Source organism: Rhinolophus ferrumequinum, chromosome 23 (genome assembly GCF_004115265.2).
Source record: "Rhinolophus ferrumequinum isolate MPI-CBG mRhiFer1 chromosome 23, mRhiFer1_v1.p, whole genome shotgun sequence".
In the NCBI taxonomy this organism is placed as follows: Eukaryota; Metazoa; Chordata; class Mammalia; order Chiroptera; family Rhinolophidae; genus Rhinolophus; species Rhinolophus ferrumequinum.
The window spans coordinates 4,429,317-4,444,419 of record NC_046306.1 but is presented as its reverse complement, the minus strand read 5'-3'; the positions used below and the strand labels follow the sequence as shown (position 1 = coordinate 4,444,419).

General features: G+C 53.2%; 1 long non-coding RNA gene across 1 annotated transcript; it reads right to left on the bottom strand.

The window, feature by feature from the left end:
- Positions 1 to 4,143: 4,143 nt before the first annotated feature.
- LOC117016308 (uncharacterized) lies at positions 4,144 to 11,770 on the bottom strand. The gene is made up of 3 exons (XR_004421862.1): positions 11,693 to 11,770; positions 4,887 to 5,057; positions 4,144 to 4,486 (listed from the first exon to the last, which is right to left on the bottom strand). It is a non-coding gene; the product is annotated as an uncharacterized LOC117016308 (long non-coding RNA).
- Between the last annotated feature and the right edge of the window lie 3,333 nt (positions 11,771 to 15,103).

Sequence of the window (15,103 nt, the reverse complement as noted above, 5' to 3'; positions counted from 1 at the left end):
GCCCTGCTGCCTGTGGGGTTCTGTCCCAGGCTGGCTTTGACATCAGGCAGTGCGGGGTGATGAACACCTGTCCCGTCCTATAGTAATGACTCAAGCAAGTCATTTCAGCTCTTGGAGACTCAGCTTCCTCGTCTGTAAAATGGGGATAAGATCCCACTCTCCTCCCAAGGACACTGAGGAATCAGATGAAAAAATGAACACGTGGCACCTAGCAGAGTGTAGACGTCTGATCCAGGAGAGCATGTATGATTCTATGAGCTCTAGCTTCTGTCAAACCCCAGCTTCCCACTATGTTTAGAATAACTGCCCTCTACTAGGGACCCTCCAAGCTGCTGTGATCTGCCCCTGTGAGCTCGGACTGCAATTCCTCTGCTCACTTCGCTGGGTCTGCTTGGCCCAGACCCAACCAAGCCTCTCCCTGCCTCGGGGCCTTTGCACGTGCTGTTTCCTCTGCCTGCAGCATGACCCCCACCCCTCTTTCCTGGGGCAGCCTCCTTCACATCTTTGGACCTTAGTTTAAAAGTCATCTGGACAGAGAGGCCCTTCCTGTCCACCTAGTTTGAAGGGATGTTTGTCTTCTCGGAGAAAGGTCATTTCTTAGCTGGTTCCCTGTGGTTGCCCCAGGGCCTAGGACGATGCCTGGCCCAGAACAGAGCTCAGGACACGTTGGGCAGTGGATGAATGAACAAACCTTGGCCTACGGAGGCCCCCGTTGGGTTGGAAAAAGCTCGGAGTCTTAAATCCCTTTCCTTCTCTGAGCCTCAGTTTCCTCATCTGTCAGCAGGAATAAGAGGGGTGCTCAACTCTTTGGTGTTTGCAAGGCATGGATGAAGTGACAAAGACTGATGAGTTCTTTCCCCACAACTGCACGTAGTAGGACTCAGGGACTGGTGGTGTGCCGACGGTGCATACCCGTACCCCACCCCGTGTCCTCAGGACCCCTACACACCAGAAGGGGTCATCCTGCCTGCTCACTCTGAGCGGGGCAGCCCTGAGCCTGCTGCCTTCTCCTGAGCATGGTTGCCCAGTGCTCCTTCCAGAAGGGGCCTGGCTGCAGACCTCCACGGGCCAGGCAGGCAGCTGACGTGTCACATGCCCTCGGCCCCCAGGGGCGGGCTCCCCTGCAGACTCCAGCACATTGTCAAGGCTGTCAAACAATTTCCCTGCCAGGGTTTTACAAGAATCCAAGAATCACTGCCCGATGCCAAACACCCTCTTAAAACAATACCTCTGGCCCGTCCCAGTGCTGCCGCCTCTTCTCGGCCATATATAGGCAAAAGCTGGGGAATCCCTCGCCCATCCCTGGGCTGGGCTCCCAGGGACGCCCTCATAGCCTCGGTCTGACCCCTGGGATCTCGCGTCTCCAAATCTGTCACCGTACAGCCAAGGGGCTGGGTGAGGAGGCAGGTGAGCAGGAGCGGGCTGCCCAGCCTGCGGGCGCTTGGCCTGTGCAGGGCCTCCTGGTGGCCCATCAGTGGCAGCCCGAGTGACAGGGCCAGCGCAGGCTCTGACCAAATAAGGGCCCGGCAGCGGGGCTGCACAGGCTCAGAGCTGCAGTCACGGCTGCCGCAGGCCTGCCATTCCACTCTTTCCTCCTCCTGCTTGGTCCTGCACCCCGAGCCAGCTGGCCCTACAAACTGTGTCCCCGCAGCTCTGGCGACAGCCCACCCTAGGAAGCCCAGAGGAGTGTTGAGCATCCCGGGAGAGGAACCTCCCTGTAGAACCTCTGGAATGTTCCGTGTGGAGCCTTCAGAGAGCTCCACTTAGAACCTGAGAGTAGGGGTGGTGGGGAAGGGTTCCTGGATTCCCTGCTGCACACGGGAGCCCCTCCCCACAGTGCACACTCCGACACCTGCTCTTACGCCCCCAGGGGTGTCTTGCTGCTGGCCATTATCTGTGGGTCACCGGTCACACCAGTCAGGCGGGGTGAAAGGGAAGGCTGGCCATAGGGCTAGGTAGAAAGCCAGAGGCTCCAGAGAAAACTGAGGTCCCTGGGCAGTGGCCTTGTCCCCTCACTTGTGCCTGAGTTGAGGGGGTGTGAGCCCTGGCTAAACTGGGAGGAGCCCACCCCACCAACCAGCTGGAGCAGCACTGGGGGTGCGATGGGACTGGGGGGGTTGTCACGTCTCAGGAGCTGCTGTGGGGCAGGCAGGGGCCTCCCAAGTCTGCCGGCCTTGGTTCCTGCAAGCAACTTCGCTTGTTAGAGCCTCAGTTTTACCACCCTGAGAAAGGGTATAATATAAACCTTACCTCAGGGAATTCAGTGAGATAAGGTGTGTGGAGAGCTGGCTCTGCAGAGAGCTATCTGAGAATTAAGCGGGATCCTGGGTAAGGGAGGACATCTCTCCTTTCCTGGGTGACTGGGGGAGGCACAGGGAGGCAAGGAATCTCCCTCTCCCCAACACCCCTCCTTTCCTTTTCAACACCCTCCCTGCTTTCTCCTCAGCCTAGGGGTACCAGGGTGGCATTCTGAGATCTCCTGAGCCGCTCTCAGCGCAGGAAGTATGTGTCTGGGGGTGACCAGCTATTGCACATGTGACCACGAGTGAGCATGGATGAATGTGTGGGGCACCCACGAGCCCCCATGAGCACAGCTGTGCGAGTGTGAACGTATGTAAGAGTGGGGGTGCCTGAATCCCCAGGGTGGGTACGAGGATGCCAGGGGTATTTGTGGTTTGTGCTGCTGCCCATTTTCCGAAGCCCTTTGATGAGATCTGCGACTCTCGAGGAGATGGAAGCCCCTCTGCTGGGCCCTCAGAGCCCCTCTCGCCGGATTGGCTACAGAATTAGGGGCCCAGCACAAAATGAAAATGTGTACCCCTTGTTCAAAGTGTATCAAGACTTTCAAGATGGCAACAGCAGAGCAGTAAACCAAGCTGGGGTCCCTTCTGAGCGTGGGTGCCCATGTGACTGCCTGGGGCCTGTCCGCTCCTCTCCCTGGCAGCGTGGGTGTGTGTGACCTGGGCCAGGCCCACTGGACACTCCAGCCTGGCAGTGGTGGTAGGCTCAGCAAGAAGGGTCTGTACAGTCTATGAAAGTGACCCCCCCAGTCTGAGAAGCAGCCAGAAGCCCCACGTCAGGACAAGCAGCCCCTATAAAAAGTGCTCTTCCAGCCGTTCTATTTACGCTCGGGTGAGGTTGGTTCCCACGGACCAGAGGCCAGTGATTTTGTGCGGCTCCTGTTTTAGCCAGCCTGGCAGGACACTGTGGGAGGCCGTCTGTGAGTGGACACCTACTGGGTGGCCTGATGGCTCTGCCGGCTGGACAGGCAGCCTGGGCAGAGCTGGTGAGCCCTGGAGGTAGGGGGCAGAGTGGTGGCAGGATGTCCTGAGAGCCCAGCACCTCTCCTGGCACAAGAAGAGAAGGCTGCCCCTGGGGGTGCTCCTGTGACGGGCTTGGGGCTCCTCTGATGGTTGCCACCTTTGATGCTGGCCTTAGGAGTACACTCTGCTGGAAAAGTGTGTTCCCCCACTTCTCCAGAAAGTTCCCTAGGCTGTGCACACACCATCCACCCAGGCACTTGAACGTGCCCATTGGGGACTCATGGTAGTTCTGCTGGAACCTTGGGGACTCGGCTCACAACCTTTCAGATTGGCCCCCACGGCTGAGCTCTGAGCTCCTTCAGGGAAGGAACTGGGCTTGGCTTGTTCACTGGGGTCTCCCAGAGCCTGGCACAGCGCTGGCACAGAAGGGATGAGTGGCCAGCTTCCTGTGGAGGTGGAGAAAAGCAGGGCACGTCCCAGACAGTTCGATTACAACAGGAGCTGGTGTTTGTCACAATCCTGCATTGCGGCTGGACCATAACCGGCGTCATTCTCATCCTTCGACATTTCATTGTGATGGAAAGCCTGGTGACTCACATTCACCCACCTATGTTATGATGCTGGGGAAAAGGTCTTCTCTCCAAGAGTCTGGGGGCCCCCCTCACCTTTCTTGCCTTTTCTGCCTTTTGCAGAATGTCTCCTTCTTTGAAGTGAAGAGAGAAGAAATATGTTCTCAGGGACAACCAACCAGAGAGCTTCTGGGCAGACCTCAATGCTCTAAAGTAAACTTGTCATTTCAATTAATGAATCAGCAAAGATTTATTTGTATGGACTGCCAGCCAGAGCTGGTGTTAGATACCGAGAGACAAGAAGGAAAATGAGCTGAGGGAAATGCTGCCGGAATGCAGCTAGGTCGATTCTCTCTTACACAAAGGCAGAAACGAGGTTCAGAGAGCTGGTGTGAGTTACCTAAAGCCACATGGTGCATGCATGACAGGTTTTGGCGTGCCAGGATGCTGACTGCAGAGGTTGGCTAGAAAAGATGGGAGAACGAAGTATCCTTTGGTGGTTAAGACTCGGCTTTGGTGCAGTGAAAGTGGGTTCAAATCCCACCTCTGGGACCTTGGGTGGTACCTTTCACCATCCTAAGCCTGGGTTCCCTCAGCCTCCGAGGGTTGTACTCTGTGACACGCCAGCGACCTTTTGTAGCCTCAGTTTCTCATCTGTAGAATGAGAACAATAAGAGTATCGCTCATTCTTTCAGTCCCCCAACGAGTATTTGTTGGGCATCTGCTGTGTGCCATGGGCCATTCTAGGTACTGGGATACAGCCGTGAACCAAGCAGCCCCCACGGATTGTTGTGACAGCTGACATGGTATGTGGGCAGCGCCTGGCCCAGGCTCCCTCTGCGGGCCAGCTGTGGGGCCAGTCAGGGTAAGAGGGCTGCACTGCAGCTGGAATTCGGCACAACAGGTCCCAGTGCCAAGATTGTCTCTTCTGTCCACAGCCTGCAGGGGGCCAGGGCAGAGGCCTGAGGGGAGCGGAGGGAGGATGGCGGAGGAGGGAAGGAAGGAAGGAAAGGGGGAGGAGGGAAAGAAGAAATGACAGTTGTCAGGCACTCACCGATGGCTGGTCCCTCTGCTCAGCTCTTCTGTTGCACTGTCTTGTGGGCACTGAGGACCACCCCGCAAGGGAGGGGCCCCATTTGACAGATGAGGAAACTGAGATTCCCGGGGTGAAGCCAGTTGCTTGAGATCACACAGCTTGTGAAGGTGGAATCCTCCACAGCCCAATCTTTTCATTATAGAGGTGATGACAGAGGAGAGAAGAGGAGAGAGACGGAGAGAAGAGGGGAGAAGAGTAAGAGACTTGACCAGGGGAAGAGGAAGCCTCTTCTGGAGGCCTTTCTGGACCCCCCCTCTTCTTCCTCTCCATCCATGCCTCTCTGAGGGGTTTCTGATCCTGTGACTCAGCCTCAGCCGAGCTCTCAGGCAAGCCTGTGGGCCTGGCTCTTGGGCGTGTAATGCTTGTTATTCTTCCCTAAAGATGGTGCCCCCACCTTAGGGCTGGATTCTCTCCCCAACCAGGGACCTGGCACCTCTGGCAGCCTGGAGAGGCTATTTTTAAACCTTACAGCTGGTTTTTATCGTGGCTGCTGCTATGTACGTGCAGAAACTGTGGGTTCATTCTGCCAACACTCGAAATGAACTTTGCAAATAAGCAGGGATGGTACTGATCAAAGTGGAAGCTCAGGGGAAGTCCAAGGCTACAGCCAGTGCTCTGTCCCCACCTGGACCCTGGGAAGAGAAGAGGGTGAACAAGCCAGAACTCAGCAGGAGTTCCCAGGTCGGAGATAGCAGGGTGTAGGCACATTGTCCAGAAGATGTAGACTGACGTTGAGAGGGGAGTGTAGGAATTGTAGCAGTGCTGGGCTCTGTTATGCTCATTTTCCTTCTGGAAGGTAGCAGAATATAGGGGTTGAGATTGGGGATTCTGGAGTCAAACAAAGGACTGACTCTTCCTTTAACAGTTGCATGACTGTGGGTGTATCAATTAGCTACTACTGTGTAACAAATCACCCCCAAATCTAGTTGCTTAAAACAACATGATTTGGCGAGTCAGCAATGTAGCCTGAATCATCAGCTAGATGGTTCTTCTGATCTGAGCTGCAGTGCCCCCACGCAATTTGTGATCAGCTGCTGGGTCAGCTGGAGGCTGTTTCTGAGGAGTGGCTATCATCTAGGGTGACGGACACAACTGGCGTGCAAGGCTGTTTGAGCCGTAGGCTGAGATTTGCCACAACATCACTCCTAGCAATTCTGTTGGCCAAAGCAAGGCACGAGAACAACCCAGATTCGAGAGGTGGGGAAATACACAGGGCCTTTGGATGTTTGCAGCTGCAAAGTCACTTTGCAGAGGGTTTTGGATACAGGGAAGGATGGAATATTGGGGTCTTCTTTTTTTTTAAAATCAGTGTAGCTTATACTTAGGTAGCTCCCTGAGCCTCAGTTTCCTCATTTGTAACGTGAATAATATGGGTATTGTGACAACTAAATAAGGTGATGTGTGTGAAGTCACTAGCACAGGGCTGTACAGAGTAAGTGCTCAAGACTGGAGCTATCGCAATTCTTCGAGGGGAAGGATTCCATCCTGCTCCTCCCCCACCATTTCTGTGAAACGTTCCCCAGAGGCTGAGCTGCTGTCTAGAGAAACACTGTTGAAAACGAGAGCCTGTAGTTGCAAGAAACACACCAGAGCCAGGAGCCTTTTGGTAAATAAATCGTTCACCTCCCAGCTTCAGGGGTGGGACCCAAAAGGTCCCAGTTCAGCACAACTGAAGCTGATCAAGCATAAGGACTCACTGATTTTGTGTCTGTCCTCCAGGCCATGTAGGTGTCTTCACTCTTTCATTCAGTGACACCACCAAGCACCTACTGTGTGTCAGGTGCCATATTAGGTGTGGGGGATACAGTGATGGACAAACGACAATCTAGCAGTTCCTGCCCCCATGGAGCCAACAGTGTGTCACTCGCAGGCTCCCATGTGTATGTTTATATGCACACCTTCTCTAGCACACCCACATGCCCTCACACACCCACGTGTGACCACTCACACTCACACAGACCGCTCTCCTGGCTGGTTGGCTGTAGCCCTGCAGACAGAGAAGCTGTGTGGGTCGAGGGGCAGGAGACTCATTTCTGCCCCGCTCAGCCAGCAAGTCTCTGTGTGACCGTGAGCATGTTCCTTTCCACCTCTGGGCCTCAGCCTCCCAGCAACAATGACAGCCTGACACGCTCTTAAGACAGGTACACGGGGGAAACCGTGACCCAGAGAGGGGAAGCAGCCTGCCAAGGTCACCCAGGCTGTAAACAGAAGACCCAGGGTTTGAACCCAGGTCTCATCTGACTGTAAAGCCCATCCTCCTTGCTACTTTGCTACACGGCTCCCCAACCCACTTCACCTTCACAACAAGGGCACATTATCATAATCCCATTTCACAGGTGAGGAAACTGAGGCTGGGGGAGTTCAGTGATGTCCCCAGGGCTCTGCCCTCCAGTCACACTGGTCTTCTTTCCTCCTGCCTCAGGGCTCTTGCACCTTCTGTTCCCTCTGCCTCCCTCCCTCTGCGAGTTGATGCCTGTTCATCCTGTGGGTCTCACCTCAAACTCCACTCCTTCAGGAAGCCTCTTCTGGCCTCCAAACTAGACTATACTCTCCTTTTGGTACTTTCTGTATAGGTTTTCCATTTGCTGTCATAACACATTACCACAAGTGGAGTGACCTGAAACAACACCCGCTTTGTAGCTCGCCGTGTCCATGGGTCAGAAGCGGTGGGCTCAACTGGCTTTCTGCTCAGGATCTCAGAAAGCCAAATTCAAGAGTTTGGCTGGCCACACTCTTTTCCGGAAGCTCTGCGAGCCCCCATTTTCTGCTACTTGGGCTGTTGGCAGAATTCAGTGCCTTGGCCTGTGGCCTCTCCTCCATCTTTGAGCCAGCATGTCCGGCCAAGCCCCCACTCTGCCATCTCTCCACATCTCTCTTCCACCTGTGTGTGTGTGTCTGTGTGTGTGCGCGCGTGCACGCACGCACGCCATATAATGGACATACAGCATTAAATATGTTATCTTCCACTTTTAAGGATCTTTGTGGTTATATTGGGCCTACTTGGATAATCCAAGATAATTTCTTCATCTCAAGGTCAGCTGTTTAGCTAATAAGCCATGGGGGTGTGATGTACAGCATGAGGACTACAGTAAACCATACTGTGGTGCATATTTGAAAGGTGCTAAAAGAGCGGATCTTAAAGTTCTCACACAAGCAAAAAAAAAAAAGAAAGAAAAACCTTTTGTAACTATTCATGGTGACTGATGCTAACTAGACTTATCGCTGTGATCATTTCCAAATATACACAGATATTAAATCATTATATTGTACACCTGAAACATCTATAATGTTATATGTCAATTATACCTTAATTGACATATAAATAAATAAATAAATAAAATAAAAAGTTTAAAAAAATTAAAAAATTCAAGACTTCCTCAATGTAAACTGAAATGTAAAATAAGGAGTAGAAGTTTAAAATTAAAAAAAAATTTTTTAACTTGCTCCCTGAAAAGTGAGTCATTGTAATTTGCCTAGATGTTTTCACTCTATAATTTCTCAGGAATTTCGTTATCCTGTTTTCTGCCACAGCTTTAAGACCTTCCAATCTAAGCATATGAAATCATCACATATCCTAACTATACCTAATATTTAAATTAAGAAAAAAGCATCTAGCTTGATATATGAAAAAAAAAAAGTTCAGCTGTTTAGTAACCTTGATTCTATCTGCAGCCTTAATTCCCTGTGCCATAGAACCTAAGGTGTTGACAGGTTCTGGGAATCTTTTCCATCACACGCGCTTATCGAATTTGTCATTATATATTCATTTGTGAGAGTCTCTGCTTTCTGTCTGTCTCCGTCCCAACACCACCAGCTCCACAACTGGGGGTGGGAGGAACGGAGCATACATTCCTGAAGAAACAGCAGGATCAGGGTTTGCACCTGCACCTCTGAGTTGTTATTTATCCACAGCGGGGGTTGGATGCTCAGTCTTCCCCTGCTCCCACCAGGGCTGCTGTGTCCAGTTGCACAGGTTGTGGAGCTCACGACTCCAGCGCTCCGTTCACACCTCAGGCTCTGCTCCTTCTACTTGGGGAGGTCCGGCCTTTAGGCTCGTGGGCCATGGCTTTGCTCCTGAACCTGGAGCCTGTGTTCTCAACCTTGGCTGCTGTTGGAGTCATCCAAAGGACTTTTAAAATCCTGATGCCCAGCCATGACCGAAACCACTTGCCTTAGACTCTCTGGGATGGGCGAGGACATCTGTGTTTTTAAGGCTCCCCAAGTGACTCCAAGGCTGGGCTGAGGTGCAAGCCTCCGTCTGGCAGGTCAGAGAGACAGTTACACAACTCAGAGGGAGGGGATCCCACTCGGCTAACTTGTGTAACCCAGGCCCTGCAGCTGCCGGTGCCACACGCGCCTTCCTCCCCCACAGGCCCCCATTTCGTCACTCTGTGTGGCTGCGGCCGGCTCTCAGGTTTCCTGTGGTCCTCAGACTCATCAGCTGGCCTGCATCGGGCAGCTGCCCTTTGGCCTTAGGGCTGATTTACGACCAGCCAACATCTGGCTGTCAGTGGACATGGATGTGGGCTGCTCTTGTCCATCAGCCCTGCTCCATCGAGGGTGGCAATTGTCTCTCCTGGATGACAAACTAGCTGCAGAGAGAGGCAGGGAGGGCTCGGGGGGCCAGGGAGAGGAGAGTGGGTTCCCGGGAGGAGTGCGTCCTCACGTCCCTTGCTTGGGAATCACTTGGGGGTTGCCGGATCCTGAGTTGTACTTGGCCGTGGTTGATTTGCTGCCACATTACTTGGTCATTTTTTTTTTTCTCTGAAAGCACTGAATACAGCTTCCGAGGTCTGGGCAGCTTACTTATGGGGGCAGGTGATGAAATGCACCGGGTGTGGGGCCTGGCAGCTGGGGTGAGAGTAGGCCACGTGGGCTCTCTGGGGCAATGTGCTGTCGCCATTCCCTCCAGGACACTTCCACTCTGCCCTGCACTGAGGGAGGAAGGAGGAGGTGGCATGGAGGAGCCTGGGGGTAGAAGCCAGCAAGAGATGGGATTGCAGCTTGCACATTTCATCATTTGTGAGAAATACGCCTGGCCTGGTCTCTGTCCTGATGTGAGGTTGTGGTCCCTCAGATATGCCCCACCCCTGGAAGGGGCGACCCCACGGGGATGCAAGCCCAGAGATGGGCCTGGCAGATGACTCCATTTCCCCAGGGCGTACCCACAGCATCCTCAGGCCTGCTACCCCTCTCCTCTTGGCACTCATCTCTGCCCTCCCCAAAGGGTGTGTTTCTTTGCCTCTTGGACGGGGGCCAGGACATTCAGTCTTTGTGTTTCCTCCTCGGCGAAGCTGGGGTGGGTGTGGGAGACTCATGGTCTGCTCAGGGCAGGAAACAGGGGGAACCACGGCTCCTCTCAGGCAACCCCCCCACCAAAGATGACACATCAACGTAGCAAAGCAGTCCCTTGACAACTAACACAATCCCTCTGCCCATGGCCCTGGGACGTCATTGTGCAAAGGGTCTGATGTGTCCCCTGCTTTGGCTTGGCTGTGTCCCAGGCGGGGCTCATCACACATGACAGCTTGCCCCAAGAGTGGGGTGCAGGGTATTGATGGAAGACCCCCCTTCTCCTTAGTACTGCACATTCTATCCATGACAATACCTGCTAATGCTTGCTGAGTTCTTGCTGGAACCATTCTCAGCCTGGACACGCATGAGTTCATCTACCCCTCACACAGCCTTGAGAGCCAGGTCAGCTCTTGTCGTACCCATTTTGTAGATAAGAAGACCAAGGCATGGAGAGGCCAGTGAACAAGTGCAGGGCTGCACAGCCTGTGGGGTCAGCGCGGGTGCTGGGACACAGCCTGACCTCCCCCGCCTCTGTGCAGAAGTCTGCTGAGCTCTCTCCTGCAGGCTCTGTGAGACAGGGTGTCTCAGCCTGGCCACAGAGGTCACGGGAGTGTTTCGGCTGCTTGAGAGGAAGCGAAACTCTGGAAACCACATTCTTATCTGCTCCCCACAAGAGCTGCGACTAGGCAGCACTCATGCGCCTTTATAGTTAGATGGCTCTTCATCGCTTGCTTCATTCATTCATTCACTCACTCATTCATTTGTTCAGCCAATATTTATGGAGTCCTTCTCATGCGCCAGGTTCTGGGCCCAGGGGCACCACAGCCAGACAGACCAAGTCCCCTCTCCTGGAGTTCCAGGTCCGAAGCGGGGATTGGTAATGGCTCAGCAAGCACGTGGTGTATATGCTATGGCAGGTGGAAGGGCCACAAAGACCATTACAGTGGGGAAGAGTTGGGAGGGTGATGTGACAGGAGCTCCAGAAAAGAAAAGAAAAGAAAAGAGATGGGGGTTCAGAGAAGGCCTTTGCCGACGTGACATTTGAGCAGAGACCTGAGAGAAGAGAGGAGTGAGCCAGGCAGACGATTTCATTTTCAATGCTGCATAACAAGTGACGACCAAGTTAGCGGCTTAAACAACACCGATTTATCATCTCAGGGTGTCCACAGGGCGGGAGTCAGAGTGTTTTAGCTGAGTCTCTGCTCAGGGTCTGACAAAGCTGCAGTCAAGGTGTTGGCTGGGCTGCGTTCTAATCTAGAGGTTCAACCAGGGAAAGACCCCCCTCCTTGCTCCCTCAAATTGTTGGCAAATTCAGAGCTCAATCCCTTTGTCCCTCTAGTTGTGGGCTTGAGACTGCTCTCAGCTTTCAGAGGCCACTTGCAGGTCCTTACCACGTGACCCCTTTCTTAGACCCTCTCACACTTCCAATCTTTGATTACAGGAGGGCCTTGTCCCGTCTAAGAACTCACCTGATTTGGTCAGGCTCACCCAGGCTCATTTCTCTTTCGATGAACTCCCAGCCAACTAATGAGTACTTCACTTATTGGAGAGAACCATCACATACAGTCCCGCCCTCGGTCAAGGTTATTAGGGTGCCTGCGCCAGAGGGCAGGGCTGTGCCTCCCGGAGGGACACTGGCTCTCCTGGGCCGCAAGGGAAGACGAGACCGCTCTTCAGAAGGACTCCTGGCCAAAGTGGCTTAGAAAGAAAAGTCAGCGAGCGGCACAGGCCCCTTGCAAAGCCTTCCCTTGGCCAGCTTTGGGAATATCTTCACATCCTGGGCACTGTGTTTGGGAGCCAAGTGTGGATTCTCCCCTGTGGAGCTACAACCTTCACAACAGAAGGAGACAGTCTATTGCTCTGGGCTCTTTCTATCTTGAGTGACACCAAACCTGATTCAACTGACTTAAGAAAAACAATTTTTATGTAACTGAAATGATCTGGGCCTGACACAGCGGGATCCAGGGGCTCCTATGCTATCTTCAGGATTTGATTTCTCTCCATCTCTGGCTGTCTTTCTCTCCAGTTGGCCCCTCGCAGCTCAAGGTTTACATCCTTCCACATTCCCCTCCTACAGAACGTCAGATTCTTTCTTCCCAACTCTTTCATAAAATTAACTCAGATTGTATCGCTTTGGCTCATGTTCTCATCCCTGAACCAACTGCTGAGTCCTAGAGGGTGGAATACGCTGATTGGCCAGGCCTGAGTCACATGTCCACCCTTCGATTCTGGGAGTGGGCTCTCCCTGCCCAAACCACCGGGATTCAAGTAGCACAGGGGGTCCTGTAAGGAACTTTTAAGTGCTTTTCCAGAAGATGTGGGAATGCAGACTGGAGAGTGGGAGCGGGGGTGTGTGTGTGGCAAAGAGTGGTGGCAAAAATGACAGTTGTCTGCACATTTGGTGAGACAAAATGGTGTGGTGCAAACACCTCCCCAACCCACACCACCCAGGGGCAGGAGCCGGGCCCAGGGCAAAGTGAAAATGCAGGCCTTTGTTCAAACACTAGTAAGAATTTCAAGATGGTGACAGCAGAGCATTAAACCAAGTGCAGGCCCTTCTGAGCACGGGTTGAGTGACTGCCCAGGCCACCCACCTGCGAAGCCTGCCCTGCACAGGGGAGGTCGCCCAGCATTCCCTCCAAAATTCAAATTTCATTTGGCTTAGAAGAATCGAGTCAAGAGCACCACTGCAATGCTTATGGCCTCAACTATGACTTGAAATGAGGAAGAAAATTTGTAACTTACAATAATTTTATTTCACCCTCTATGTCTATCTCCGTTTAGTCATCATTCCTCCAGGAAGCTTTCCCTTATCCGCCAAGAAGGGAATTGCAACCTGTACAAAAAGAAAAGAGGAGAGGAGAGGAGAGGAGAAGAGAGAAGAGAAGAGAAAAGAAAAAAGAAAAGAGCAAAAAGTGAAAGCCACACACTCTGATCACCTGTGACAGCTGGAGACAGACTTCTGAGCCCAAAACCTCATTTCAAAGATGGAGGAACCCGAATGTAACTCAAATCTGGGTTAAAGACTGCTTTTGCCATGGACGAGCTGTGTGACCCCAGGGCGGTGGTTCCTCTCTCTGCAGGATGTAGCTGTTGATAGTGGCACATCACAGAGCTGTTGCCAGGTTAGTTGAGCCCCAGTGGAGCAGCATTGGGGGTGGATGCGTGGCCGGGCTCCGTGGTTGGTCACCATGTCTGTCAGGGGGACTTCTGCATGACATGGGACGTTGGTGGAGGGCACTGTCCTGTGGAATGATCCCAGAGTCTGGACACCCCGAGAATGGGGCCTGGCCTCTGTCTGGAGCCACCTCTGTGAGCTCAGTTCATGCATCCACCGTGCTCTTACACTGCCCCTGCCACCTGGCCTCCCAGCGCCCGGGCCCTGGCTGCTTCTGCGGTGTAGCCCATGCCTGGGTGCCTTCGTTTTGTTCTGAGGGGCCCATCTCCTTCCCCTCCCCTGTGTGCCCCCGTCTGAAGGCTCTAGTGGTCCCTTGTTCTCGGCAGGAGCTTTCCCCAGTGTATATTCCCGAGTCTGCAGGCTCAGGGCCCATCCTCCTGGATGCCGTTAGCCGAGGCGTCACAGGACGTCCTAAGAAGGTGTCCCAATGCCAGGCTCCATCCTGCACTGTGACTCGGGCGAGTGTAGAAAGCTCAAAGTGCCCGCCCACTGTCTGGAGCACAGCAGATGTCTCCTGTGTGTGAGCTGATTTTCTTCCAGGATGACGGGAACCAGAGATGTGCCATTTCTGGTATCATGGCAAATGCTGGCAGCTTGCTGGCTGTCAGCCACTGATTGACTTATCTCCTATAGCTGCCTGGTGACAATTTGACTGTTCCCAGAGCCCCCTCACCTCCTCCCACTGCCCAACTCAATAATCGTGTGGGCCACTCTGGCCTCTAGATCGATTTGCACTTTGACCAACAGGGAGCCATTGGGGGAGGTTGGAGGGGCCAGGCTGCTTGGGTGAAGGCATCTTTTAATAGTCGTCTCTGATTTCACTCTGTGAAGGCAGAGAGGCCTCTGAGTAGGGCTGGCACATGGCCCTGAACTCTATAGGACCCCATGCTTGGTTTAATGGCCTGCTGTCACTGTCTTGAAATTCTCAATACTTTTTGAACAGGGGCCCCAAATTTTCACTTCTTGCTGGGCCCTTGGATTATGGATATGGTCCCGGGCCTAACATTGTTGCTGCTGTGGCAGGAGTACTTGTTTTCCACAAACATTCAGGAACGTCTGCTTTCTCCTGAGTGGTGTCCCCATGATGTGGCCCCTTGGGGATAGTTCATTCATTCTGGTTCGGGGTCTCCCTCAGAGCTGCTTTTAAACCCATCTTGGGGCTCTGCCACGCCCCGTTTTTGATCCTCCAGCTTTTCCCTCAGTTTTCGACCTTTCTCTGGCTAGCACTCATTGAGTCTGAGCAAGGAGCGAGGCTGACCTGCCACTGCAGCATATCACTTAGTGTTCATGTTACCTTACGCAGAAAGAATAGGGCCACGGGGAGAGAGCGGGGAGGAAAGGAAGAAGGATGTGAGAGGAGACAAAGGAGAGGAGGTGAGGTCAGTCTTAAGAAAAGGTGCAGCGATAGCCGATTGCAATGGATTATAACACTATCAGCATTGGGGGCAGAGAAAATCTCCGCCCCTTGTGTCACCATGACAGTTCCCACAAGGGCCAAGGAAGCACATGGGCATCCCACCTCCGGATGGGAAGGAGTGCTCAGTGAGGAAAGCATCCTCCCCCGGGAACACCTATATCCCACCCATACATCTTGAATATTTCGTGACCTCATTCGAATAAAACCCTAAGCTCCTTTGTTCTTTCAAGCAATTACCCACCTCCTGGCCTGCCCACTCCCACTATTTGGGGAGTGTATTCTCTT